The sequence below is a fragment of the Triticum urartu genome, chromosome 3A (genome assembly GCF_056163025.1).
Source record: "Triticum urartu cultivar PI428250 chromosome 3A, HENAU_Tu73, whole genome shotgun sequence".
Classification (NCBI taxonomy): Eukaryota; Viridiplantae; Streptophyta; class Magnoliopsida; order Poales; family Poaceae; genus Triticum; species Triticum urartu.
This window is the reverse complement of record NC_141875.1, coordinates 714,422,550-714,450,129: the sequence shown is the minus strand read 5'-3', so window position 1 is coordinate 714,450,129 and position 27,580 is coordinate 714,422,550. Positions and strand designations below refer to the sequence as shown.

The window sequence follows — 27,580 nt, the reverse complement described above, 5'->3', positions numbered from 1 at the left end:
CTACAACCCCTTAAAAAATCAAATCCAAATTCGAAAAACACATTAAGAAACAAAAATGAAAAATCTAGCATGAATAGTGTCACAAAGACAAAAGCCTATTCACATCTGGATTTGTCTTTTTTGTTCTCAATGTGCATTTCGAATTTGAAGCTGAAATTTTTAGGTGCTGTTGACACATACCTTATGAACATTCATGATTTATCTCACAATTTTTTGAAGCATTTAAAATTAAGTTTTTTGAAATAGTATCATGGGAGCATTTAAGGTCCGGTATCACTAGATATTCTCCCCTCTAGGGAGAGTTTACGCCTTCATGGTGGTTGAGATGCATGGATGGCCGTCCAACCACTAGTTTTATTTTTGCTGGAGTCTTCCATCCAGCTGACATTAGCGGTGTGTTGTGACTTATGAGTAAAAACTATAATTCTACTACTATTAGTATATGTTGCTCCAATCTTGTTGTTTTCAAGTACAGATGTGCTACCTGTTACAATAGTAGGGAAAAGCCTGGTAATGTCATTCCAAAAACATTGCTACTCGCGCGGAGACCCTACATCGGTAGTATATACCGTTGAGGGTATCACTTATCATTATATCTCGATCGGCTGCGTATTAAATGATTAATCGGAAATCAGACGATTAATCGATTTTATCGGTTGACTATTATTTGGCCTTTTTTTTTCAAATCTCAGGTTTTCAGCACTAAAATATGCTATTTTCAACAAAAAATAATATTGGACAGAAGTATTACCTTGATTCCTTTCCTTTGAACCCTTGTACAATGACAGAAAAAAAGGACAACTGTACATATTACATAACAAGATCTGCAAACACAAATATGCTTGTAGTTGTTGCAAATGCGACAAAAATGAACCACCGTGCAATCCTTAGATAGATGGTCATATGAACTGCATTTGAAACACCAAAGACCCAATTTTTTTACTCTTCGTCAGATGGCCAATAGTGTCAAAAGAGGCCGAAGTCGCCGCATTACCGTCTAGGGCTGATTGAGTTTGAGTGGTGGGGGCGACCGTAACTGACAACGACGGGAACGCCGGTGAAGAGCACACATCGCCGGGGGGGGGGGGGGGGGGGGGGGTCAACACTAGCAGTTGCAGCATCACGACGTCCCCCTTGAGCTTGTTCTTGGGATGACGAGTGGGAAGTGCTTTAGGCGCTTGTTTGTTGTTAGCACCGAAGATGACCGGCGCCGATGGCCATTGGACGAACGGTGTAGAGGTGGAGGTCCAGCAGCCATACCAAAGCCGGCAGACAGTCTAGTCTTTGAAGGGAAAGTTGGAGCTGTTTGTCCTGTTGGCAGGGTCGTCGCATGTGCGAGCTGTGAATGAATTTTTAGGTATTTAATTGGGATAAATGAATTTTGATTTCTAAAAAGGTGTAAATGAATTCTTAAAAAAATATGAAACTTGGCATGATCACATGGCATGCCCACGTGGTGTGTGTGGTAAAAAATGAGAGAGTTGCGGAAAAATTGTGATGCACTTCGCTTAGAAACTGAACAGCATCCGGGAAATTATTCTAAAATAAATTAAGACTACTATTTATTAATTTTCTGGGAAGTATTCATACCTGTGGCAACTATTTTCTTAAAAATAATAATATATCTTTCAAAAATACTGATAATAACATGGCATCACCCACGGTGATGAATAGATGATAGTATTACTCACTGTTGGCCAGGACCAATAGCGCTGCAGCGTTTCTCCTTCGGTCCAAAAGAAAATCGAATTCACCAAAAAAACAGGTTAAAAAGCCAGCAACTCCTCTTATGAAAAAGCATTATTTTATATAATTTAGGATGTTTATGAAATTTCAAAAATTGTAATTTAATTTTTTATACAAAATTACAATAAATCATGAGATTTGAAAAAAATGCATAATTCTCTAAAATATTTATATTTTTTAAAAAATATTCATGTATTTTGTAAAAATGTTTAAAAACTAGGAAAACAAAAGAAACAGAAAAACACAAGCAGAAAGGCAAAAAAACCCGACGATAGAAGCAGCATGAATCCAGAAAAAGAAACGCATAAGAAGCAAAGGAAAACCGGGGTAAGGAAACCAATGAAAAAATCGGCCAAAATGAGTGGGATCCGTGCAAGAAAAAAAATGATATTCCAATTTTGTGACAGAAATTAATTAAGGGTGTATATATGTGCGATGGTATTGTAAAACCTAATAGACTGGACCGGACCCTATAAAAAGAACGCCATCTATATATTCTATCCCCAACCCTAACTCTCGTACTACTCCGGATCGGGATCTCCTTCCCTGCCTGCTCTCTCTCCGGCGGAAGCAACAAGCATCGACGTGTGGTCGATCCACTTCAAGGTACAGAGCTGGTCATTGTTGTTTTGGGCGTATCCATATTCTATGCTACTAGCTAGTGCGAGGATCTCATGTCGGTGATTGCTAGGATCATCTCAGTTTTAGATCTTAGGACAACGTTATAAACTGTTCATCACTAACTTCTTTTGGGAAGAAACTATCTTTATATGTACTGCTCCACCTTGTGACAAGATTTCTCCCGTTGCTTAAGTACGTACCTGCTGGAATTGTTGACGTTTTTGTGCATTGCTCTATAGCTTAAACATACAAGTGCCTAACGACTGCCGGTGTTTGGTTTTTGCTCATCCAGAACAATGAACATCTTTGTCAAGAACCCCACCGGTAGAACCATCCGGGTCTGGGTGCACCCATCAGACACCTTCCGTTCCGTCAAGGAGAAGATATCCAGAAGCGGTATCACCTCATCTTCAATGGGGTGCAGCTAGAGGATGACAGTACATTGGCCGATTACAACATCCAGCAGGACTCCACTATTGACCTTGAAGAGAAGACGCAGATCTACGAGATGGAGACACTGATGGGCAGGATCATCAACAACCTTGACGTTGACATCCTAGACACTATCGACCGTGTGAAGGCCAAGATCTATGCCCTCGAGGGCTTCCCCATAGATCAGCAGTGCCTCATCTTCGCTGGCAGGCGCCTAGAAAACGGGAACCGCACCTTGGCAGACCACAACATCTGCAAGGAGTCCACAATACTCCTTGTCCTCCACCCGTGTATTCCGAGAGGAGACATGATCCAGATCTTCGTGAAGGTGCTGACTGGGAAGACCATCACTCTCGAGGTTGGGAGCTTGGACACCATTGATAGCGTCAAGGTGAAGATCTATGAGAGGAACTACGCCCCTTTACCGAAGGAGCAACGCCTCATCTTTGCTGCCAGGCAGCTGGAGAGTGGCACCTTGGCGGACTACAAGGTTCATGAGGAGTGCACCCTTCATTTGTGTCTACGTCTTCGTGGTGGTTGAGATGGATGGATGGCCGTGGCAACCACTAGTTTTATTTTGCTGGAGTCTTCCTTCCGGGTGAAATTTGTGGTGTGTTTGTGACTTATGAGTAAAACTAACATTCTAGTGTGTTAGAATATCTTGCTCCAGTCTTGTTGCTTTCAAGTAGGGATGTGTTACCAGTTACGATGTAGTATCATTTATTAGTACTGAGTTACTTTTTTTGTTTGAAATGAGAGGATTTATGCGTTCATTAAAAAGAAAAGAGTTACTCAGTTAATTAGAGAAAACCGAGCGAAAACAAGATTGCCCAGTTATGAGTGAAAACATAATGAAATCATCACAACTGCTGAGCGGCACACACATACCCTACGCACACTCCTCCAAAGAGGGCCTCACCGAGACAGCACAGAGGCGTCATCATCATCACTCAACCCTTAGAGGCATCATCGCCATCCAAAATCTTGAGCAAACGACTCAGACTTCGTCGTAGGCGATCATCGACTCAACGCACACCATAATTTTGATTTTCGGCTGAAAAACTCCAATTTCGGCCATCTCGGCTTGGGGCGGAAAAGTACCTTTCGGCCTAGTCAAAAATTTGGTCAAATTTCATTCAAAATCTAACTTTGATTTTGCAATTTCGTCCAAGGTTTTGTGGAGATTTTTTAAATGACTGAAACTCGGCCATCTTGGCTTGGGCCAGAAAAAACCTAAAATCTGACGCACAGTGGAGGCTATGTGGAGTTGTATGAAGATCCGCGTCAAAACTCAGCCATCTACAACCAGACAGCGAGTCATGGTCTTCCGGCCCATTATTCGGATTCATGTTTTAGCTAAGATTTTTGCCAAGGCTCTTGCGTTGCAGGTGAGTCCTATGTTGAATATGCTCATTATGGTGAATCGAAGGGCATTCATCCGGAGACGATCAATCCAATATAATTTCCTACTGGTCGATCAATAGGTCAATTTGTTTCATTGTCGCAAGGTCCCTCCCATATAAATTAAATTGGAAATGGTGCGAGCTTTTTATTCCATCTAGTGGCCTCTATTGATGTAAGTCTTAGAGAAGAGGTGTTTTGGGCCAAGATGGTGTTCTTGAGTTTCTCTGCTTCTTACCACGGCAAGTTCAAAGATGTTGATGAATGGTAAACCGGGCCATCGTATTTGGCACGCGCACAGGTTGAGGTAGGGAGATCCCCTCTTGCCCTCTTGTTCCTTCGGATCATGGATGTTCTTACGATGGTGGACACGGCAGAGGCTGCTGGTGTGTTCGAACCGCTGGATAGATGGGGTGTGCGTCATCGCCTGTCGCTATAAGCAGATGATGCAGTGCCTTTCCTCAAACCAAAAGAGAGCGAATTGCTGTCTATGAAAGAGCTTCTGGCGCTGTTTGGTGATGCTACTGGACTAATGGCGAACTTGTAGAAATGTGCAATCTCATCACAAACGTGATGTGGACTATTATGGTAGCATGAAAGAAGCCTCCAAGTAAATATATAAGATATTTCCTTTTTGTGTGTGTGCCACGGGCACTACCAGAATAACTGGCGATGCCGACGGCCGAACCTATGCCGACGGGCCCCATCGGCATAGATTGGCCTATCCCGAAGGCCCAGCCCAGGCCGTCGGCATAGAAAAGCCGTCAGCGTATATCAATCTATGCCGACGGCCCCCGTCGGCAAAGCTCACCCATCGACGTCGATAGAAATATGCCTATGGTGGCCGTCGGCATAGAGAAGGCCGTCGGCATAGCTCGTGGGCCCGGCTACCCGGACGGAGACGGCCTTTTGACGGCGTCAATCTACGCCGACGGGCTAATGGCGGCCGTCGGCATAGACGCCACGTCATCGATCCGCGTCGCCCGCCACGTCATCGATCCGCGTCGCTCGCTTGTCCGTGGGGTGGCAAATCTATGCCGACGGCCTGGCCGTCGGCATAGGTCTGGCCCATGGATGTTGCCACATCATCGATCCGCGCCCTTAGGCACATCATCGATCCGTGGCCATGTGCGCAGGTATGCCGACGGCCTTGCCGTCGGCATATCTCTATTTTTTTATTTATTTTTATTTTTTTACTTATTTTTATTTACTTTTCCCTGTTTTTTTCACAACATAAATGTGCCTTGTCTAACACAAAAAAAAACATACCCAGATGGTATATTGATTGCCCCCCTCATGGACGTTGCTGCCGCCGCGCCGTGCCCCACAGCGACGTCGGAGATGGGGGGCACACCCCGGAGCTGCGTGCCGGGTGCCTGCGCTAGCCACCACGCTATCACAACCGTAGGAGGGCCCAAAGCAACACCTAGCGGCATTGCTACCCCCCAGGTACACCCTCCCGTCTAACCGGGCCCTCATACATGCGGGGCGGTGTGGTGCCATGTCTGAAGAGGCGGGACGGGGGCCCTGGGGGATAGCAATACCACCGGAGCGTCGCACCGGGCCCTCATACATGCGGGGTGGTGTGGTGCCATGTCCAAATTAGAGGCGGCACGCGTCTCCGGGTTGTGCCCCCGCTCACGGACGGCGCCGCCGCCGGCACCTGAAGGGGGGAAACGGACGCGTCGGGTCTACACGGAGGGGATCTTACTATGGGTTTGGCCCGGATGTTGCTCTAAAGTGTTCGTATGGGCTGACCTAACACGACCGGGTGGATAGTTCCACTGGTCAAAACCCGTCCGTGCAAAGTCAAAGGGCTAGATCCCGTGGTCAAACGCTACAGGTTAGGCGGGACGGGGGCCGTGGGGGGGGGGTAGCAATGCCACCCGAGCATCGCATCGGGCCCTCATACATGCGGGGTGGTGTGCTGGCATGTCCGAAGAGGCGGCACGCGTCTCCGGGGTGTGCCCCCTCACACGGATGGCGCCGACGCCGGCACCTGGAGGGGGGAAACGGACGCGTCGGGTCTACACGGAGGGGATCTTACTGTGGGTTTGGCCCGGATGTCGCTCTAAAGTGTTCGTATGGGCTGACCTAACATGACCGGGTGGATAGTTCCACTGGTCAAAACCCGTCCGTGCAAAGTCAAAGGGCTAGATTCCGTGGTCAAACGCTACAGGGTTAGGCGGGACGGGGGCCGTGGGGGCAATGCCACCCGAGCGTCGCACCGGGCCCTCATACATGCGGGGTGGTGTGCTGGCATGTCCGAAGAGGCGGCACGCATCTCCGGGGTGTGCCCCCTCACACGGACGGCGCCGACGCCGGCACCTGGAGGGGGGAAACGGACGCGTCGGGTCTACACGGAGGGGATCTTACTGTGGGTTTGGCCCGGATGTTGCTCTAAAGTGTTCGTATGGGCTGACCTAACACGACTGGGTCGATAGTTCCACTGGTCAAAACCCGTCCGTGCAAAGTCAAAGGGCTAGATCCCGTGGTCAAACGCTACAGGGTTAGGCGAGACGGGGGCCGTGGGGGGGGGGGGGTAGCAATGCCATCCGAGCGTCGCACCGGGCCCTCATACATGCGGGATGGTGTGCTGGCATGTCCGAAGAGGCGGCACGCGTCTCCGGGGTGTGCCCCCTCACATGGACGGCGCCGCCGCCGGCACCTGGAGGGGGGAAACGGACGCGTCGGGTCTACAGGGAGGGTATCTTACTGTGGGTTTGGCCCGGATGTCGCTCTAAAGTGTTCGTATGGGCTGACCTAACATGACCGGGTGGATAGTTCCACTGGTCAAAACCCGTCCGTGCAAAGTCAAAGGGCTAGATTCCGTGGTCAAACGCTACAGGGTTAGGCGGGACGGGGGCCGTGGGGGCAATGCCACCCGAGCGTTGCACCGGGCCCTCATACATGCGGGGTGGTGTGCTGGCATGTCCGAAGAGGCGGCACGCGTCTCCAGGGTGTGCCCCCTCACACGGATGGCGCCGCCGCCGGCACCTGAAGGGGGGAAACGGACGCGTCGGGTCTACAGGGAGGGGATCTTACTGTGGGTTTGGCCCGGATGTTGCTCTAAAGTGTTCGTATGGGCTGACCTAACACGACCGGGTGGATAGTTCCACTGGTCAAAACGCGTCCGTGCAAAGTCAAAGGGCTAGATCCCGTGGTCAAACGCTACAGGGTTAGGCGGGACGGGGGCCGTGGGGGGTAGCAATGCCACCCGAGCATCGCACTGGGCACTCATACATGCGGGGTGGTGTGCTGGCATGTCCGAAGAGGCGGCACGCGTCTCCGGGGTGTGCCCCCGCACACGGACGGCGCAGCCGCCGGCACCTGAAGGGGGAAACGGACGCGTCGGGTCTACACGGAGGGGATCTTACTGTGGGTTTGGCCCGAATGTTGCTCTAAAGTGTTTGTATGGGCTGACCTAACACGACCGGGTGGATAGTTCCACTGGTCAAAACCCGTTCGTGCAAAGTCAAAGGGCTAGATCCCGTGGTCAAACGCTACAGGGTTAGGCGGGACGGGGGCCGTGGGGGCAATGCCACCCAAGCGTCGCACCGGGCCCTCATACATGCGGGGTGGTGTGCTGGCATGTCCGAAGAGGCGGCACGCGTCTCCGGAGTGTGCCCCCTCACACGGACGGCGCCGCCGCCGGCACCTGAAGGGGGGAAACGGACGCGTCGGGTCTACAGGGAGGGGATCTTACTGTGGGTTTGGCCCGTATGTTGCTCTAAATTGTTCGTATGGGCTGACCTAACACGACCGGGTGGATAGTTCCACTGGTCAAAACCTGTCCGTGCAAAGTCAAAGGGATAGATCCCGTGGTCAAACGCTACAGGGTTAGGCGGGACGGGGGCCCTGGGGGGTAGCAATGCCACCCGAGCATCGCATCGGGCCCTCACACATGCGGGGTGGTGTGCTGGCATGTCCGAAGAGGCGGCACGTGTCTCCGGGGTGTGCCCCCTCACACGGACGGCGCCGCCGCCGGCACCTGGAGGGGGGAAACGGACGCGTCGGGTCTACACGGTGGGGATCTTACTGTGGGTTTGGCCCGGATGTTGCTCTAAAGTGTTCGTATGGGCTGACCTAACACGACTGGGTCAATAGTTCCACTGGTCAAAACCCGTCCGTGCAAAGTCAAAGGGCTAGATCCCGTGGTCAAACGCTACAGGGTTAGGCGGGACGGGGGCCGTGGGGGGGTAGCAATGCCACCCGAGCATCGCACCGGGCCCTCATACATGCGGGGTGGTGTGCTGGCATGCCCGAAGAGGCGGCACGCCTCTCCGGGGTGTGCCCCCACACACGGACGGCGCAGCCGCCGGCACCTGAGGGGAAAAACGGACGCGTCGGGTCTACACGGAGGGGATCTTACTGTGGGTTTGGCCCGGATGTTGCTCTAAAGTGTTTGTATGGGCTGACCTAACACGACCGGGTGGATAGTTCCACTGGTCAAAACCCGTCCGTGCAAAGTCAAAGGGCTAGATCCCGTGGTCAAACGCTACTGGGTTAGGCGGGACGGGGGCCGTGGGGGCAATGCCACCCGAGCGACGCACCGGGCCCTCATACATGCGGGGTGGTGTGCTGGCATGTCCGAAGAGGCGGCACGCGTCTCCGGAGTGTGCCCCCTCACACGGACGGCGCCGCCGCCGGCACCTGAAGGGGGGAAACGGACGCGTCGGGTCTACAGGGAGGGGATCTTACTGTGGGTTTGGCCCGGATGTTGCTCTAAAGTGTTCGTATGGGCTGACCTAACACGACCGGGTGGATAGTTCCACTGGTCAAAACCCGTCCGTGCAAAGTCAAAGGGATAGATCCCGTGGTCAAACGCTACAGGGTTAGGCGGGACGGGGGCCCTGGGGGGGTAGCAATGCCACCCGAGCGTCGCATCGGGCCCTCACACATGCGGGGTGGTGTGCTGGCATGTCCGAAGAGGTGGCACGTGTCTCCGGGGTGTGCCCCCTCACACGAACGGCGCCGCCGCCGGCACCTGGAGGGGGGAAACGGACCCGTGCTGCCTCTTCGGACATGCCAGCACACCACCCCGCATGTATAAGGGCCCGGTGCGACGCTCGGGTTGCATTGCTACCCCCCCAAGGCCCCCGTCCCGCCTAACCCTGTAGCGTTTGACCACGGGATCTAGCCCTTTGACTTTGCACGGACGGGTTTTGACTAGTGGAACTATCCAGCCGGTCGTGTTAGGTCAGCCCATACGAACACTTCAGAGCAACATCCGGGCCAAACCCATAGTAAGATCCCCTCCGTGTAGACCCGATGCGTCCGTTTCCCCCCTCCAGGTGCCGGCGGCGGCGCTGTTCGTGTGAGGGGGCACACCCCGGAGACGCGTGCCGCCTCTTTGGACATGCCAGCACACTATACGGCATGTATGAGGTCCCGGTGCGATGCTCCAGTGGCATTGCTACCCCCTACGGCCCCCGTAGCGCCTAACCTCCCAGGGTCCCGGTGTCACGGTCGTCGCACCGGGTACCGGGTCCCACACAGACAGTAAACTAAAAATTTAAAAATGTAATAATTGAATTGATTAAAAACTCCGGTATTCATCATTGAAAACGTACTATCACTCTGAAACCTTTAGTGCCCGGGCACCGGGCCGGCTGCCCGGGCACTGAAAGTTTCAGAGTAATTGTCCGTTTTCTTCATATAAGTCTAATGAATACCGGAGCTTGTAACGTATGGATTAGTGAACTATTTAAACAGGTCAAATTGCTTTCCCCTCGGCGAGGTGGGACTATTTTAAAAAAAATTGTGGTTTGCATATTTGCCGACGGCCTAGCCGTCGGCATAGGCCTCCCATCTATGCCGCCGTCGGCATATGTGCACGTTATCAACTCCCCCGGCTGCTGACATGTGGGTCCAGGCCTATGCCGACGGCCATGCCGTCGGCATAGGGCCAACTTTATCCGCACCGCACCCGACCTCCTCCACTCATTTTCTCCCTCACCCGACCCCGACCCCAACCGCCGCCGCCCACCTCCTCCGCCGCCCATCCTGAGCACGCCACCGCCCGCGCAGCCCCGCCCCGAGCACGCCCCCGCCGGCGCCTCCCCGCTCCGACCCGCGCCGCCCCACCCCGATCCCGCCGCCGCCCGCGCCTCCTCGCCCCGACCCCGAGCCTCCCCGCCCCGACCCCGGGCCGGCCGCCCCGCCTCGACTCCGGCGCCCCGCGCCGGCCGCGCCGGCCGCCCCGCCCCGACCCGCCTCCGACCTTCCGGGCCAGACCCCGCACCGCCCCGCCCCGACCCCCCTCCGGGCCGCCCCCGAATGAAGATGATTACTACAACATGAACCCCATGACATACGAGGGAGTGTTCTATCAAGAGCAACCTGATGATGATGATGATGTGGTTAGAAACGATGACGCTAGACCATTGGGTGATGATGATGTGGACCCAAACTTCCACGATGCACGGAATGATGGTGAGACCATCGTCAATGAAAATGACATACTTATGCTAGAAAAGTTAAACGAAGACGCTGACGACGAGGAAGAGCCTCCACCTCCATCGGACAACGAAGATGATATGATTGATAGTGATGATGAGACGGACCGAGAAAGAGGTTACAACAGTGATGATTCATATGGGTTCTAGCAGATGTATGTTTCAAGTATTTTTTTCTATAGTTTAGGAATATGCCTTTTTATGCATTTTTATTAATGTGTTTATTATCATGCCTTTTCCTTCATTTCATTAATTTACTAATTGCTTTTTCTCTTTTCAATGCAGGTTCGTGGAACATGGGCAAGGGGAAGGCCGACGGCGTGGGTTTCCTACGCAAGGTCGTCGGCCTGCCTAGTCGGAGTGGTCGAGCACGTAATCCTCCCCCTCGGCTACTTGATGATGACTCCTCACAGGGAGGTCGAGGGAAAGGTGCCCCTAGAGGAGGAGAGGGCGGGGGGGAGAGCCTCTAGAGGACGAGGTGCTGGGGGGAGAGCCACTACAGGGGGTCGCGGCCAGAAAGAGCGCACCCTCACCGACTTAGGGGTGTTGTCTTCGAGGCCCTCCTCTAGTGAGGTACCCTCCTCTAGTGAGGCAGGCGAGGAGGAGGAGGAGGAGGAGGAGGAGGTGGTGGAGGAGGAGGCAGGCGAGGAGGAGGAGGAGGTTCGGGAGGAGGTTGGGGAGGGGGAGGCAGGCGAGGAGGAGGGTGGTGGCGGGGATGATGGTGGTGACGGGAAGGGGGTTGACACGAAGGGGTGGCTGCGTGGCAACGCAAAGCTACCAAAGCAGGTTCCTACTACTGAGGAGCAGAAGTGGCTCATTGAGCCCACGGGAAAAGAGTAAGTGGTTCATTATGTTGCTTGTCACATGCTTATTCCGGTTGTTATTTATTTTTCTTGTGACATGCTAATAGTTCATTCTTTTGCAGCAACTGGATATATTCTAAAGGGGTCCATATTCCCAACGGCCTCATCACCGTCTTGCTGAAGTTATATTGGCCGGGGTTGTACTGTCCTAATCTAGTCAGGCAGCCGGACCGTCGGGTTTTGGCCACGAGCTGGGACCACTGGGAAGCGGCCCATCACGTGGACCATGAGACCCATGCCAAGGCCGTGATCACTACTTTCTGGGTGAGTTCTCTTCAGAAGCACAAGTCCATTCTAGTTTCATGAATGATTTAACTCATGGCTTCTCCCATTCTTGTTTCATGCATGATTGTAGAAATTCTATCGAGTTCTTCCGGAGCACAGGGCTAGAGCGGACCAGATTGTGCTGCGCCAATGCAAGAAGAAGGCCCGCCAGATGCAGTACGAGGTGCGCTATGTGGCCATCTCCACATACTACCACGACTATCTTGGTGTGAAGATGACCAAGGAAGAAGCGCGGAGGATGGGCATTACCTTGGAGAGGCCCGAGTTCTTGGCGGTAAGTATAAAAGATTTTTCATTATGCTTTCATATATTATGCTTTCATTACCTTGTGGTACATTATGCTTTATGCTTTATGCTTCCATAACACCAATTTGGACACACCTACATGCCATTATGCTTTTATTATGTAGGTGTGTCCAAATTGGTGTTATGGAAAAGACGAGTCCTGGGCGGCACTGGTGGATCTTTGGTGTGATGAGGCTGGAGCCTGGGCGGCTATGAGAACCAAAAATAAGGCTAACCGAGGGACGGAGGGAGTACATGCTCAGGGAAACCGAAACCACTATCTCCACAAGGCAGTTAATGTATGACTAACCCCATTAAACATTCTTCTTCTTCTATTTACCATCACTTTCTTATGTATGACTAACCTCTGTTTGGTGGTGCAGGAGGAGAAACTGAAGCGGCCGCTCTCACACATGCAGGCGTGGGAGATCGCCCATACGAGGAAGGACCCCAAGCCTGGCGAGCCCAAGTACTACGGCAAGAAGACCGCGGAGAGGAAGAAGGCCTACTCCGAAGCGTATCTGGAGTTACATCCTGACACACTTGACCCCATTGCGGCGCCTCTGGACGACATGGCGGTGGTGAGGATGGGGCCCAAGGAGCACGGTCGGGAGGCGGTTCTCGATGCTGTGATCACTCCTAGTATCTCCTACACACAGCTTCGTCGGATCGACCCGAGCCTGAGCCAGCACACGAGCCAGCCAGTGACTAGTACACAGTACCTCTTTCAGGAGCAACAATCTGTAAGTATTTTCCCTCTTATCTTCATTTCTCACTTCATTTTCCGCATTTAGTAGTTTTATGAGTTCCATCATGTCATACCGTAGGCCTACATGGAGTACACACGCTAGGAGACCATGGCGTGGCATCAGAGGCTTTATGAACACCAAGTGCAGAGGGATAGCCAGATGCAGCAGGCTTTTCAGGATATGGCGGCCGGCAGGTGTCCTCAGTTCCCTCCAGCACAATGCCCTCCAGCACAACCAGTGCTGATGAGCTTTGAGGAGTTTGTGGCACAGACCGCTGGCCCCTCGCCGGTTAGTTCATCCCCAATCTATTCACCCAAAGCATGTCATGCCTTTCAACACAGTCATATATCCCGTGCATATGTCTTTTCAACATCCAGGGAACAGGTGGATCTACCGTTGGCGGTGGTCTTCGCAGCACTCCGGAGACAAGGAGCCCGACCACTCCGATCCACGGAGGCGGAGGCGGAGGAGGAGGCGGTCTTGGCGGTAGCGCTGCCGCTAGCAGTGACGACCTGGGCTTCGGCAGTCTTGGCGGTGACGACCTCCGTGGTGCTCGACGTCCTGGCGCTTAAGCCTTTGGGTCACATTGTGGCGGTCTTGGTGGTGATGATACTTATATGCTTGTGATGTTTCTTATTGTTGTTTGTGAGATTCTTATGCTTGGTGGTGATGATACTTATATGTTTATGCTTTGCGATGCTTCTTATGATGTGTGATGATGAATTTGTTCTGTGATGCTGCTGGGCCAGCTGTTATGTGATGCATATATTTGTTGTGTGCTGTATATATTCAAATGAATTGAGCTGAAACAAAACAGAAAAAAGAAAAAAAAACAGACAGAAACTATGCCGACGGCTAGGCCGTCGGCATAGAGCTGCCGTGAGCTCCCAGTGGCTGCCACGTGGCAGGCCTATGTCGATGGCTTAGCCGTCGGCATAGTTTCAAACTAAGCCGACGGCTAAGCCGTCGGCATAGGCCTGCTCCAGGAGCTCCCAGTGGCTGCCACGTGGCAGGTCTATGCCGACGGTCTAGCCGTCAGCATAGTTTCAACCTAAGCCGACAGCTATGCTGACGGCCAGACCGTCGGCACAGACCTGCCACGTGGCGAGCAAGCATTGGTCAGCACTTGACGGCGGCCGCCGTTAGGCGATAACGTTGCCGACGGCCGGGGCCGTCGGCATAGATGTACGGATGCCGTCGGGATAGGTCCTATGCCGAGGGCCTTTCTATGCCGACGGCATTCCTGGCTACGCCGACGGATATGTTGCTGACGGCCCTATGCCGACGGGTGCCGTCGGCATAGGCCTGTCCCGACGGCCTTTCAGGGCTATGTCGACGGCCCTGGCCGTCGGCATAGGGTGCGATTCCGGTAGTGGGGGGGGGATTAATTTTCTATTTGGATTCTGATTTATTTTAATAGTCAAGGTCATCCATCGTATTCGCTTCTTTGCTACAATACAAATTATAAATCCAAATATAAACAAAAAAAGTCACTTTCTATAGAGTTATCAATTCTGGAGATACCATTCACGGCAATTTGCATGTCAGTCATGAAAGTTATTGATTTGTTTTGTCTGGCATGCCATTGAGCAGAGTGCCGGTCTTTGTATTGTTTGTTTGCTATAAAATCCTCTTGCATTTTCCGTTTTCTCGATCACACCTTCTTCCTTAGTTTCTTGTCCCTATTTCAGATTTAAGGATGTGCACTAGTAGAAAACGGGCCATTAGCACCGGTTCGTAAGGCCTTTTAGTGCCGGTTTCGGAACCGGCACTAACATTTCGGCACTAAAGGCCCCCCCCCCTTTAGTACCGGTTCAGCACGAACCGGTGCTAAAGGGCAACCACGTGGCACGAGCCAGCTCCGGGGGCCGGGAGCCCTTTAGTACCGGTTGGTAACACCAACCGGTACTAAAATGTTTGGGGGATTTTTGGTTTTATGATTTCTTTTTCATTTAATTTTGTGTTTTCCATTTTAATTCTTTTTCGTTTGCTGGTATTTTATGGTACTGCACATTGTACATGTTATGCATATATATATATAAATAGAATTTCTAGTAGAACCAATCATATATATATATATATCATCAATGTCTCACAAACCACCATATTAATTTACACATACACACATGTATAGCTATATACAATTTCTCCTACATATGCATCTTGCCTTCGGAGCCAGTGGCATTAGCCTAATTGGTGCCTTCGGAGCACGATGACAATTGGAAGTGGTTCATAGGGGCGGTAGCGGGTAATAGTATTCTCCCTTCGGATTTATGACCTGGTCGAGCAAAAATCCCGCTATTTCCTCTTGAAGTGCTTCTACGCGCTCCGTTTCTAGGAGCTTGTCCTGCACCTCTTTGAACTGTTAAGAAGGAGATCAATATGCATGTGTATTAGTTGTGTGACTAGATATCGATAATGGTGTAAAAATTGTGAATAGTGTTCTGACAAGCGTACCCATTCCTCTTTTTGAGATCTGTTCCTTTCGGACGCCATCATGCGAATGTTCTCGCAAACGCAGTATGCACACAGATTAGTCCCCTGCGCCTGCTTCAGGGCCTTTATTACGAGAATGGAATTTAATTTAATCAGATAATAATTAATCAAGCATGATAATTAAAGAGATGGCAGCTAGCTAGTACTACTTAATTACTTACCTTGGATCGAAACCATTTCAGCTGTGGTTTCCATTTGCCTTCCGTGACGCTGATGAACCTTGCCCAAGCCCTGCCCGCCGACAAAGAAAATGAATAAAGGGGTTATTAAATAGTTCATATCATGAAATGACGAACTAAATAGGCCAAGATATATAGTTAATAATGATTGAAATTACCTGTTGACTATCCCATACAAGATGTTGTAGTCACTATTTGCTTTGAGTAGCGAGTCCAGTATTTCAACTGTTCCGGCGTCAACTTTAATGATACACAAGATCCAGTGAAATCTGCATGCACACACGTTTGCATGTCTTAATTAAGCGGGCATATGTAAGCAAAAACATGTAGCTAGCTAGTAGGCAAAAACAGAGAATTTATAGTACAAGAAAGTGTGACTCACTCGAAGTTGTAAGGAAGTAGTATATCTTCATTGTATTTGAGGCCCTTCAAGAACTCTAGCATGCTGTCCTCTACGTGCTTTTCATAATACTTGCTCATTTTCCATGTGTATTGATTAACGGTGTTTGGGTCAATGAACCCAATGCCATAGCGTCCACCTTTTCTCATTTCATACATCTTCATCCTGCATAATACCACAGAAAAGAGTATAGTGAGGATAATTACAGGTAATGATTGATCAAAAGGATCACTACAGCTAGCTTGAGACTTAAATTAATTACAGAAAGAAATCACTTACAGACAATAGCAACTGACGATAGATTTGTCGAGTGCGTCTTGATTGTATAACTGAAACAGTTCAGAATACTCAACGGCCAAAGCTTTCTCATGGTAGTAATGATCCTTCTTGACATACACCATGAGGGACTCTCGATCGGATCTCTTGGTAATGTCCATGTACCATTGATGCAATTCATACATTCTCGTTGGGAGCTTCTTGACATCTTCTGGCTTGACCAAAGGTTGGCCCCGGACATATTTCCGTTTTATTTCCTCCTCTGTAATCACAGGCATGTCCTCGATCTCGAGGAGTTGTCCAACCGTGATCTTGAGTTCTTCAGCCTGCATTATATGCTCCTGGGTTATTACCACATCGCCCACCTCGGGAATGTAAACTGTTTGTCCACAATAATATTGGGCGCGCGTACTGTCACGTGTTGTCGGCACAACAAGCGGGGGGGTCGATTGCGCCGCCTGTTCTCCCAGCTGGGCAACGGTTTTCCCGCATTTTTCGACAGCTGCTTGTTGTTTGCTCGAGCTCGAGCTCGCCTCCTTCTGTAGACGTTGTCGATGTAACTTCCTGATGTGGCGCTCATAGTCTGTGTCAACAGGCTTAGGAGTTGGTGGTTGAGCCATACAAATGAAGTGGTCAACTACTTCCACAGGCACTTTCTCCCTTGGCGGCGGTGGCGGTTTCGGTCCAAAATGGGCGTCGACTTCTGCCCGCACTATGGCATTGGTTTGCTCCTCGGTCCTGTCGTAAGCCCTGACAGGAAGAGGAGTAGTGAGGTTTGGACCATATTTATATCGCTTGCCTCCGCCTGTACTTCCTGTACTATGACCTCGACTGGTACCGCTACGCACAATAGCTGCGGGGTGTCTCTTCTGCGATTGCTGAGGCGGCGGAGACGGCTGACGGGGCTGAGTTGGACGAGGAGGAGTGGCCTGAAGCTGTGCCGGACTTGGAGGATGAGTGGCTTGACACTTTGCCGGACTTGGAGGAGGAGGAGTGGCCTCACGCGTTGGTGGACTTGGAGGAGCGCGAGTCTGCTGACTCGGTGGCGGACTTCGACGAGGAGTCGGGTGACGCGGTGTCGGTGGCCTTCGAAAAATGATGCAATCCTTTCTCCATAGGATGATACGATGTTTGGCATCTCCGAGTGTGTGCTCCTCATCACCTCCAGGAATGTCAAGCTCTAGCTCCGAATATTGGTCCACCACCTCATCAACCAAGACACGAGCATAGCCCGCTGGAATCGGGTTGCACTGGAAGGTTGCCTCGGGGGAATTTGAAAAAGCAACGGCGTCTGCCACCTTCATGGATATGTTCTTCATTTTGAAGTGTAGCTCGCAGTTAGTGTTCTCCGTGATGTCATCCACGGGGTATCTATCCAGCACTACTGCGTCGCCCGGGGTGGAACCCACGCTGCTTCTCGGCATGGATGGGGCGGTGGTATCCAATGCTGGATCATCCGCTAGCTGCTGCAGCTGCTGAGACCCCCTTTGCTGGCTAAGTGAGTCGATCTGCTCCTGCTGCCGCTAGAATTTAGCTGCCAATTCCGCTTGACTTGCTTCTAGGCCTTGAAGGCGTTCATAGTCGACCTTCCTTTGCTCCTCCTCCATCTTCCTCTTCTTCTCCTCCGCAATCTTCTTTCTCGCACGGGTTCTGTAGTCGGCGTTCCAGTCCGAAAACCCCTCATACCACGGAATAGCGCCCTTGCCTCGTGTTCTTCCCGGGTGTTCAGGATTTCCCAGGGCACGCGTAAGCTCGTCGTTCTCTCTGTTGGGCTGGAACACCCCCGATCGAGCCTCTTCTATTGCAACAAGTAGCGCATCGTCGGCTCCGTTCAGACATGCCTTCGTCGAAACATTGCCTGTCTTCGGGTCCAACTCCCCCCCATGCGCATAGAACCAAGTCCTGCACCTGGGGGGCCAGCTCTTAGTAACCGGAGTGACACCTGCATCCTCCATCTCTTTCTCAGACTTATCCCACTTAGGCATTGCCACCGCGTAGCCACCTGGCCCCAGCTTATGGAACTTATCCTTTTTTCGGCATTGGCCTTGTTTATTCTCGACCGTTCCTTGAATTTCACGAAATCGTCCCAATGAGCACTTTGATTCTCTAGTATCCCCTCGAATACTGGAGTCTTCCTTCCTCCCTTGACGTACTTCTCCCACGTCATTCTCTTGTGGTTCTTGAATGCAACCGCCATCTTCCTAAAAGCAGCGTCCTTGACTTTCCGCACGTCTGCTTCTGTGAAATTATCTGGTAAGGTGAAATGTTCCATGAGAGTATCCCAAAGCAGATTTTTTTGCTTCTCGTCGACAAAAGTAACATCTGGACGTGGATTAGCTGGCTTTCTCCATTCTTGAAGGGAGATCGGGAGTTGGTCCTTCACAATAACTCCGCACTGACGAACGAACTTGTCCGCAATCTTCATAGGCGCTAATGGTTCGCCATTAGGTCTGATTGCCTCGATATTGTACTTTACGCCCTCCTTCAACTTTTTGTTCGGGCCTCGTTTCGTCCTTTTTCCTGAAGATTTGCTCGATCCGGATGGCTGAAAGAAGAAAGATCGATTCGTTAATATATCTTCAACTCATTTAAAACATGCGATGATCACCAGATTCCTGCTTATATAAATATATATACCTCGCCGGTGTTTGTTGTTTCAGGATCAACATGTTCTTCGTCGTAGTTCATGACTTCATCTTCTCGGTCGTCGCGATCGAATATCATATCACCCTCTCCGGTGTTGTTTAGATATTCGGAGCCGTCAAAATCTTGTTCATTCTGATCATCATCTGGCCCGCGTATGATATCGAGCATGGTCTGTTCTCTATCTCTGTCGGTATTGTCCGCCATAGCTTTTATTTAACTATGCCAAAAGAAATATAAAACAATTTAGTATAATCTCGAATAATAGATATAATCTCGAATACATCGTCTCGAATAATAGATATAATCTCGAATACATCATCTCGAATAATAGATATAATATTGAATACATCACTAGCTAGCTAGCTAGCAAGCTAATAAAGATCGAATAGTACAGAGTAATCTAGGCCACTCGCGGTTCCTGAGGTGCGGGCGGTGGACACCCAAAGAGAAGGAACCATCACTGGATCATAGCTCGGGTGATCTCCCCAAAGAACCTGCCAGGTATTGGAGAACCTGACGTCCATAGCAGCCATGTAGCGATGGACGTGCTCGTCCTCCTCCCTGACATGGCGACGTACCACCTCCGGCGGGGCCGGCTCCCTCCGCACCGAAAGTGGCCCACGTGAATGCCACCAAAGGAGATGAGGGTCGACGACGGGACCCGGGGCCGGGTTCCTCACCAAGCGTCGCGCCCCTGAAGGTAGCACCTCCCAGTGCCAGCCCGGCGGAGCCCAGTCCCGGACATGGGTCCTCTGAAGCAGGACGTCGTCGCGGACGTGTCGACGGCGAGGATGCGGGCCGGGCATCGTCGACAACAAAATACTATATGCCGCAAAAGTAAAGTAACATTTTTTAAATGATGGATTGTGATGATTTCATATATGCAAATTCTAAATTTTATAACTAAAAATATAAGAAACTAAAAAAACATCGATCATCGTCTAACAATTTAAAATTAATCTAATTCATCTAGCTAGCTAAAACTAACATTTCCAAAATTTCTAACATTTCTATATAACTAACATTTCTATAACATTTGACATTATATATATTATAACTAACATTTCTACATACTATTTGACATTAATCTAATCTAACTAATTAATTCATCTAAAACTTTGTATGAAAAACAGAAAAACAGAAAAAACTAAAAGCTAAAAACAGAAAAATTGTGTGTGTGTGCGCGTCTAGTGTGTGTGTAGTGTGTGTGTGTGTGTGCATGTAGTGTGTGTGTGCGCGCGCGCGTGTGTGTGCGCACGGTCGGCGCCGGCGCCGGCGCCGGTGTGCGCTACGATCGATTGGAGGGAGGAGAGGGGCCGGGGGAGGGGCTCACAGCGCGCGCGGGCAAGGTCAAGGCGACGGCGACGGCGAGGGCGAGGTCGATCCAAAGGCGACGGCGACGGCGAAGCGAGGGGATCGGCGACCGGGACGGCGACGGGGGTGCCGCGGAGTCGACGGGGACGACGCGACGAGGACGGGGGCGTCGCGGAGTCGACGGGGACGGCGACGGGGGCGGCGATGGCGCGACGGGGGCGGCGGCAGAGAGAAGTGGGAGATGAGAAACTGAAAATTTTCGAAGTGCTTCTTATATAGGGGACACCTTTAGTACCGGTTGGAGCCACCAACCGGTACTAAAGACCTGTTTTGGCCAGGCCAAGCGGGGGGGAGCACCCCCCTTTAGTACCGGTTCCTGGCTCCAACCGGTACTAAAGGGGGGTCCTTTAGTACCGGTTGGAGCCAGGAACCGGTACTAAAGGGGGTGCGCTGCCAGGCGAGGGGCGCAGAAGTTTAGTCCCACCTCGCTAGCCGAAGGGCGCTCACACCTGCTTATAAGCCCCGCCGCCGCTGCTGTCTCGAGCTCCTCTCTAATGCAGGCCTTCTGGGCCTACCTCTGCTACTCTGCCCTGTGGGGCCTATTGGGCTTGCGGGCCTGCATCCTGGCCCAACAACAGGTTGGGTTTCTAGTCGTATGCAGGCCGCTGTGGCCCGGTAGGTGGGCTTTTTTCATTTAGTTTTTTCTTTTCTACTTTATTTATTTTGTTTTATTTATTTTTAGTTGTTTTTTGCTGTATTTAGAGTTTCTTTGTGAATATTTCTGATAGTTTTTAGAAACTTTCAGTTAGTGCCGGTAGTTTTTAAATTTGAATAGTTTAAATTTTGAATTATTTGAAATTTGTGTGAATCACTAGTTTGTGAATAACTTAACTTTAAAAATACATTTTCCAGTGATTCTTTTTTATTATGTTTAATATTAGTGTGTTTTATCATTATATTCAATTTGGTAATGCTTAAGTTATTTAAAAATGAAATGCCTTCGTAACGAATGAGTTTTCGTCCGAAACCCTGATACTTCGAAACAGATTGTCCATTTTGTACACGAAGTGTATCCAGTTTTTGCAGTAACCCTCTCTACTTTTCTGCACATGCTATGTGGGTGAAATTATGATACCATGCCAGCTTTCATCCTTTTCTGAGTTCATTTGAAATGCTTTTCAATTTCAGGGTCATTTAGCTGAAAAAATCAATAAATGCATGAAAGAATTTGCTTGCACATAAAATTTCTTCGCGTTTCAAATGCCAAAACACATAACTAGCTACCCTAACTATTACAGAGATTCCCTCCTGGGTGTGAAACACAGAAGAAAGTGATGATAGCTAAGCCGATCACATCCCAGATCTTTGGGTGTGAAACTTTTTCTTCGCGTGTGTCCCTTTGCGTCGTAGCCATGGAAAATCTTCATCATTTAACGGGATGCTCGGGTCAATATTCACTGTGAATGGAGCAATTTCATCAAACTTTTCATAATCTTCTGACTTTTCTGTCTTGTCATCCACTCCCACGATGTTTCTCTTCCCAGAAAGAACTATGTGCCGCTTTGACTCATCGTACGATGCATTCGCTTCCTTATCTTTTCTTTTTCTTGGTTTGGTAGACATGTCCTTCACATAGAAAACCTGTGCCACATCATTGGCTAGGACGAATGGTTCGTCTGCATACGCAAGATTGTTGAGATCCATTGTTGTCATTCCGTACTGCGGGTCTTCCGTACCCCGCCTCGTGTCATATTGACCCATTTGCACCGAAACAAAGGGACCTTCAAACCACGTCGATAGTCAAGTTCTCATATGTCCTGTATATAACCATAATATGTTTCCTTTCCCGTCTTGGTTTCTGCATCAAAGCGGACACCACTGTTTTGGTTGGTGCTCTTCTTATCTTGGGCAATCGTGTAAAATGTATTACCATTTATCTCGTACCCTTTGAAAGTCATTATATTCGAAGATGGTAACTGGGACAGCAAGTACAGGTCATCTTCAATAGAGGTGTCATGCATGGTAAGTGCTTGCAACCAGCTGGCGAAACTCCTGGTTTGTTCACGTGTAATCCAGTCATCAGACCGCTCCGGGTGTTTGGAGCGTAGCAAATTCTTGTGTTCATCCATATACGGAGCCACCAAGGCGGAATTCTGTAGAACTGTGTAGTGTGCTTCAGTGAGAGAATGTCCGTCCATACATATTATTTGTTCCCCTCCTAGCATGCCTTTTCCATCCAGTCTGCCCTTATGCCGCGATTCAGGAACACCAATCGGCTTAAGGTCAGGAATAAAGTCAATACAAAACTCAATGACCTCCTCATTTTGACGGCCCTTGGAGATGCTTCCTTCTGGCCTAGCACGGTTATGAACATATTTCTTTAAGACTCCCATGAACCTCTCAAAGGGGAACATATTGTGTAGAAATACAGGACCCAAAACGTTAATCTCTTCGCATAGGTGAACTAGGACGTGCGTCATGATGTTGAAGAAGGATGGTGGGAACACCAACTCGAAACTGACAAGACATTGCACCAAATCATTCTGTAACCTTGGTATGATTTCTGGATCGATTACCTTCTGAGAGATTGCATTGAGAAATGCACATAGCTTCACAATGGCTAATCGAACGTTTTCCGGTAGAAGCCCCCTCAATGCAACCGGAAGCAGTTGCGTCATAATCACGTGGCAGTCATGAGACTTTAGGTTCTGGAACTTTTTCTCTGCCATGTTTATTATTCCCTTTATATTCGACGAGAAGCCAGACGGTACCTTAATACTGAGCAGGCATTCAAAGAAGATTTCCTTCTCTTCTTTGGTAAGAGCGTAGCTTGCATGACCCTGATGTATGCCGTCTTTTCCGTGCATACGTTGCTGGTCCTCCCGTGCCTCAGGTGTATCTTTTGTCTTCCCATACACGCCCAAGAAGCCAAGCAGGGTCACACAAAGATTCTTCGTCACGTGCATCACGTCGATTGCGGAGCGGACCTCGAGGTCTTTCCAATAGGGCAGGTCCCAAAATATAGATTTCTTCTTCCACATGGGTGCGCGTCCGTCGGCGTCATTCGGAACAGGTTGTCCACCAGGACCCTTTCCAAAGACCACCTTCAAATCCTTGGCCATATCATGTACATCAGCACCAGTACGGTGGCGAGGCTTCGTCCGGTGATCTGCCTCACCTTTAAAATGCTTGCCTTTCTTTCTTACGGGATGCCTGCTCGGAAGAAATCGACGATGTCCCAGGTACACATTCTTCTTACAATTAGCCAAATATATACTGTCGGTATCGTCCAAACAGTGCGTGCATGCGCGGTATCCCTTGTTTGTCTGTCCTGAAAGGTTACTGAGAGCAGGCCAATCATTGATGGTCACGAACAACAACGCCTTTAGGTCAAATTCTTCCCCCATGTGCTCATCCCACGCACGTACACCTGTTCCATTCCACAGTTGTAAGAGTTCTTCAACTAATGGCCTTAGGTACACATCAATGTCATTGCCGGGTTGCTTAGGGCCTTGGATGAGCACTGGCATCATAATGAACTTCCGCTTCATGCACAACCAAGGAGGAAGGTTATACAAACATAGAGTCACAGGCCAGGTGCTATGGTTGCTGCTCTGCTCCCCAAAAGGATTAATGCCATCTTCGCTTAGACCAAACCATACGCTCCTTGCGTCATCTGCAAACTCCTTCCCATACATTCTTTCGATTTTTCTCCACTGCGACCCGTCAGCGGGTACTCTCAACTTTCCGTCTTTCTTACGGTCTTCTCTGTGCCATCGCATCGCCTTGGCATGCTCTTTGTTTTGGAACAAACGTTTCAACCGTGGTATTATAGGAGCATACCACATCACCTTGGCAGGAATCTTCTTCCTGGGACGCCGGCCCTCGACATCACCAGGGTCATCGCGGCAGATCTTATAGCGCAATGCACCACATACCGGGCAAGCGTTCAAATCCTCGTACTCACCGCGGTAGAGGATGCAATCATTATGGCATGCATGTATCTTCTGCACCTCTAACCCTAGAGGGCAGACAACCTTCTTTGCTTCGTACGTACTCTCGGGCAATTCGTTGTCCTCTGGAAGCATATCCTTTATCATTACCAGCAACTTTCCAAATCCCTTGTCAGATACACCATTCACTGCCTTCCATTGCAGCAATTCCAGTGTGGTGCCCAGCTTTTTCTTGTCACCTACGCAATTCGGGTACAACAATTTTTTGTGATCCTCTAACATGCGCTGCAACTTCTTCTTCTCCAAATCACTTGCGCAGTTTCTCTTTGCATCGGCAATGGCCCGACCTAGATCATCAACGGGCTCATCTGATGCCTCTTCTTCAGCTTCTTCCCGCATTGCCGGCTCAGCTTCTTCCCGCATTACCTACTCAGCTTCTTCCCCCATTGTTGTATCATCGTATTCAGGGAACCCATGGCCAGGATAGCTGTCGTCGTCCTCTTCTTCTTCATTGTCTTCCATCATAACCCCTCTTTCTCCGTGCTTGGTCCAAACATTATAATGGGGCATGAAACCGGTCTTAAACAGGTGGACGTGAATGGTTCTTGACGTAGAGTAATTGTGACCATTCTTACAGCGAGCACATGGACAAGGCATAAAACCATCCGCCCGCTTGTTTGCCTCAGCCGCAAGCAGAAAAGTACGCACGCCCTCAACGAACTGGGGAGAGCATCGGTCATCATACATCCATTGCCGGCTCATCTTCATTACACAACACCGAATAGACCAAATTAATACAAGTTCATACAACACTTAAATGCAACAAACAAATAACTCTCTAGCTAAAGCATTTAAATGCAACAACAAATACGATCAAGATCGCAACTAAGGTAACAATGGATCCAACAGCATAATGATACCAAGCCTCACTATCGATGGCATATTTTCTAATCTTTCTAATCTTCAAGCGCATTTTCTCCATCTTGATCTTGTGATCATCGACGACATCGGCAACATGCAACTCCAATTCCATCTTCTCCCCCTCAATTCTTTTCAATTTTTCTTTCAAGTACTCGTTTTCTCTTTCAACTAAATTTAACCTCTCGGCAATAGGGTCGGTTGGAATTTCAGGTTCAGATACCTCCTAGAAAAAATTTCTATGTCAACTTGATGGGCATAATTTGTCATAAACACGAAATGCAACTAGTTTTAAAAGAGAATATACATACCACATCCGAATCATAACAAGGACTAGGGCCGACGGGGACGGATATCAAAACCATGGCACTATATGTATAACAAACAACGTACGGGTAAGATAATTATACGAGTAACTATATATCCAAATCACAAACATCAATTTTTATATAAAATTTCATGAACAAGAGGCTCACCACAAGGTGGTGCCGGCGACGGGACGGTGCGGGCGATCGACGGTGGCTACGATGGAGATTTAGAAGGCACTAAGTAAACCACACCTACATATGCAAACTAAGTGTTATTTTTTACCTCAAATTGCATATAAATCAAATACTAGCACATATATATATATATATATATATATATATATATATCCTCCCAAATTACTAAACTCACAAATTAATCACTATATAAACCAATGCAAGAGCTAATCTAGCAATGAGAGATGAAAGGACAAAGTTGCTAACCTTTGTGATCATTTGAATGGATGAGGGCCTTCAAATCTTGACAAATTTTGGGCAAATTTTGTGATGAACTCGAGAGGAAGAAGGGAAGAACAGAGGAGAGGGCCGGAGAGGGGAAAGGGGGAAGAACAGAGTGCTGGTGGACGAAGGGTTTATATAGGACGACCTTTAGTACCGGTTCGTGGCACGAACCGGTACTAAAGGTGCTGGAGGGGCCCCACTCTGGCAACATCCTGCCACCACTCTTATTAGTACCGGTTCGTGGCACGAACCGGTGCTAAAGATTCGCCACGAACCGGTACTAATGAAAGCGGCCCGGCTAGCCGTTGGAACCGGCACTAATGTATACATTAGTGCCGGCTCAAATACAAACCGGCACTAATGTGCTTCACGATTGACCCTTTTTCTATTAGTGGTGGTCAGGTCAGTTTAGTACATTTCATAATATAAGTATTTCTTTCTTGCATTTTCCGTTTTCTCGATCACACCATCTTCCTTAGTTTCTTGTCCCTATTTCAGATTTAAGGATGTGGTCAGGTCAGTTTAGTACATTTCATAATATAAGTATTTCTTTTCTTTCTTTCTACGTGGAATAGAACATAATTTTGTACAAAAGAATGCATGCACATGTATTTTACCATGTTCCAGCCAAGTATTTTCAAACAGTAGAAGTACCTAAACTATAATGGGTGTATGTATGGAATAGAGCATAAATTTTACTGAAGTGTCATGTTCCTGCTGTCGAGGTGTGATATGGAATGGTGAGAGCACACAATATGAGATGATAATTAAAACAACTGAATTCTCAGATAGGAAAGGATTTAAACATACTTTATAAGCATGATTACAAGCCAATCTTTCGAGGGCGTATAAATTTGATGTGCTGAAATCAGTAGAAGCTAAAAACAGAAATACTACATGTAAAAAGAAAATAGTTATTCATCGTATTTTGTACAAAGCATAGGTACTTGTTTGTCAAACTCCACTGCATTTATCCTCCGTTTTCTGATCGCCTGGTCCTTAGACCACCAACCCAAGGCGTAGCTACACTGCCAATGATGTATCATCCGTCCTGTAGACATTCGACCTTGTCTTCACTGGCAACTTCAGCTATCTTATCAGGTACACGCAACCTTATGATTTCTTCAATCCCTTCTTTGATTACTTCTCTTTATTTGTGCACTCCTTGAGATTTGTTAGCATAATAATGGATGCTAAACTTAATCTCTATTATGGGAGGTGTTATGGAGCATGTTAGGATTAAGTAACTGGAACTGCAAGAGGCACGACAGCACCTTAATGGCTGCCGTGCTTCAGGGGCAGGGGAGGACTCGAGAAAGGACACCGGGATTAGATCAGTTCTTTTACAGAAAGGATTAGATCAGTTTATTCCCTGCTTAATTGTAACAAGTACAAGTGGACCTCCTTATATAGAGCTAATATCTAAAGATAGCAACTACTAAAACGCTACCAACTAATAATATATATCTCTAATTTTTGGGATATCTCTCTAGCCGTACAACATATACAGAACAGGAGGGCGTATCCCAAGATTTAGTGCATACTAAAATCATAGGTGCATGACTGGTAAGATAAATTGGAGAATTATAGTGCATACTCAAATCCCCGGCTGTAATGATGTTCCTATTTACATAAAACATGATGAGATGGTAATTTGAATGGAAGTTTGTCATCTTATGGCAACCATAATATGCTTTTTGACTGGGAAACACATCTGCTACTCCCATGTTCCAACAGCAAGTAGTCTTGACTTGTTTTCAAATTATTAGCTTTCTACGGCTCTTGTAGGGT

General features: G+C 49.0%; 1 pseudogene; it reads left to right on the top strand.

Moving 5' to 3' along the window:
* The first annotated feature begins 2,860 nt into the window (after nt 1–2,860).
* LOC125546251 (polyubiquitin-like) overlaps nt 2,861–27,580 on the top strand; it is a 242,986-nt pseudogene continuing 218,266 nt past the window's right edge.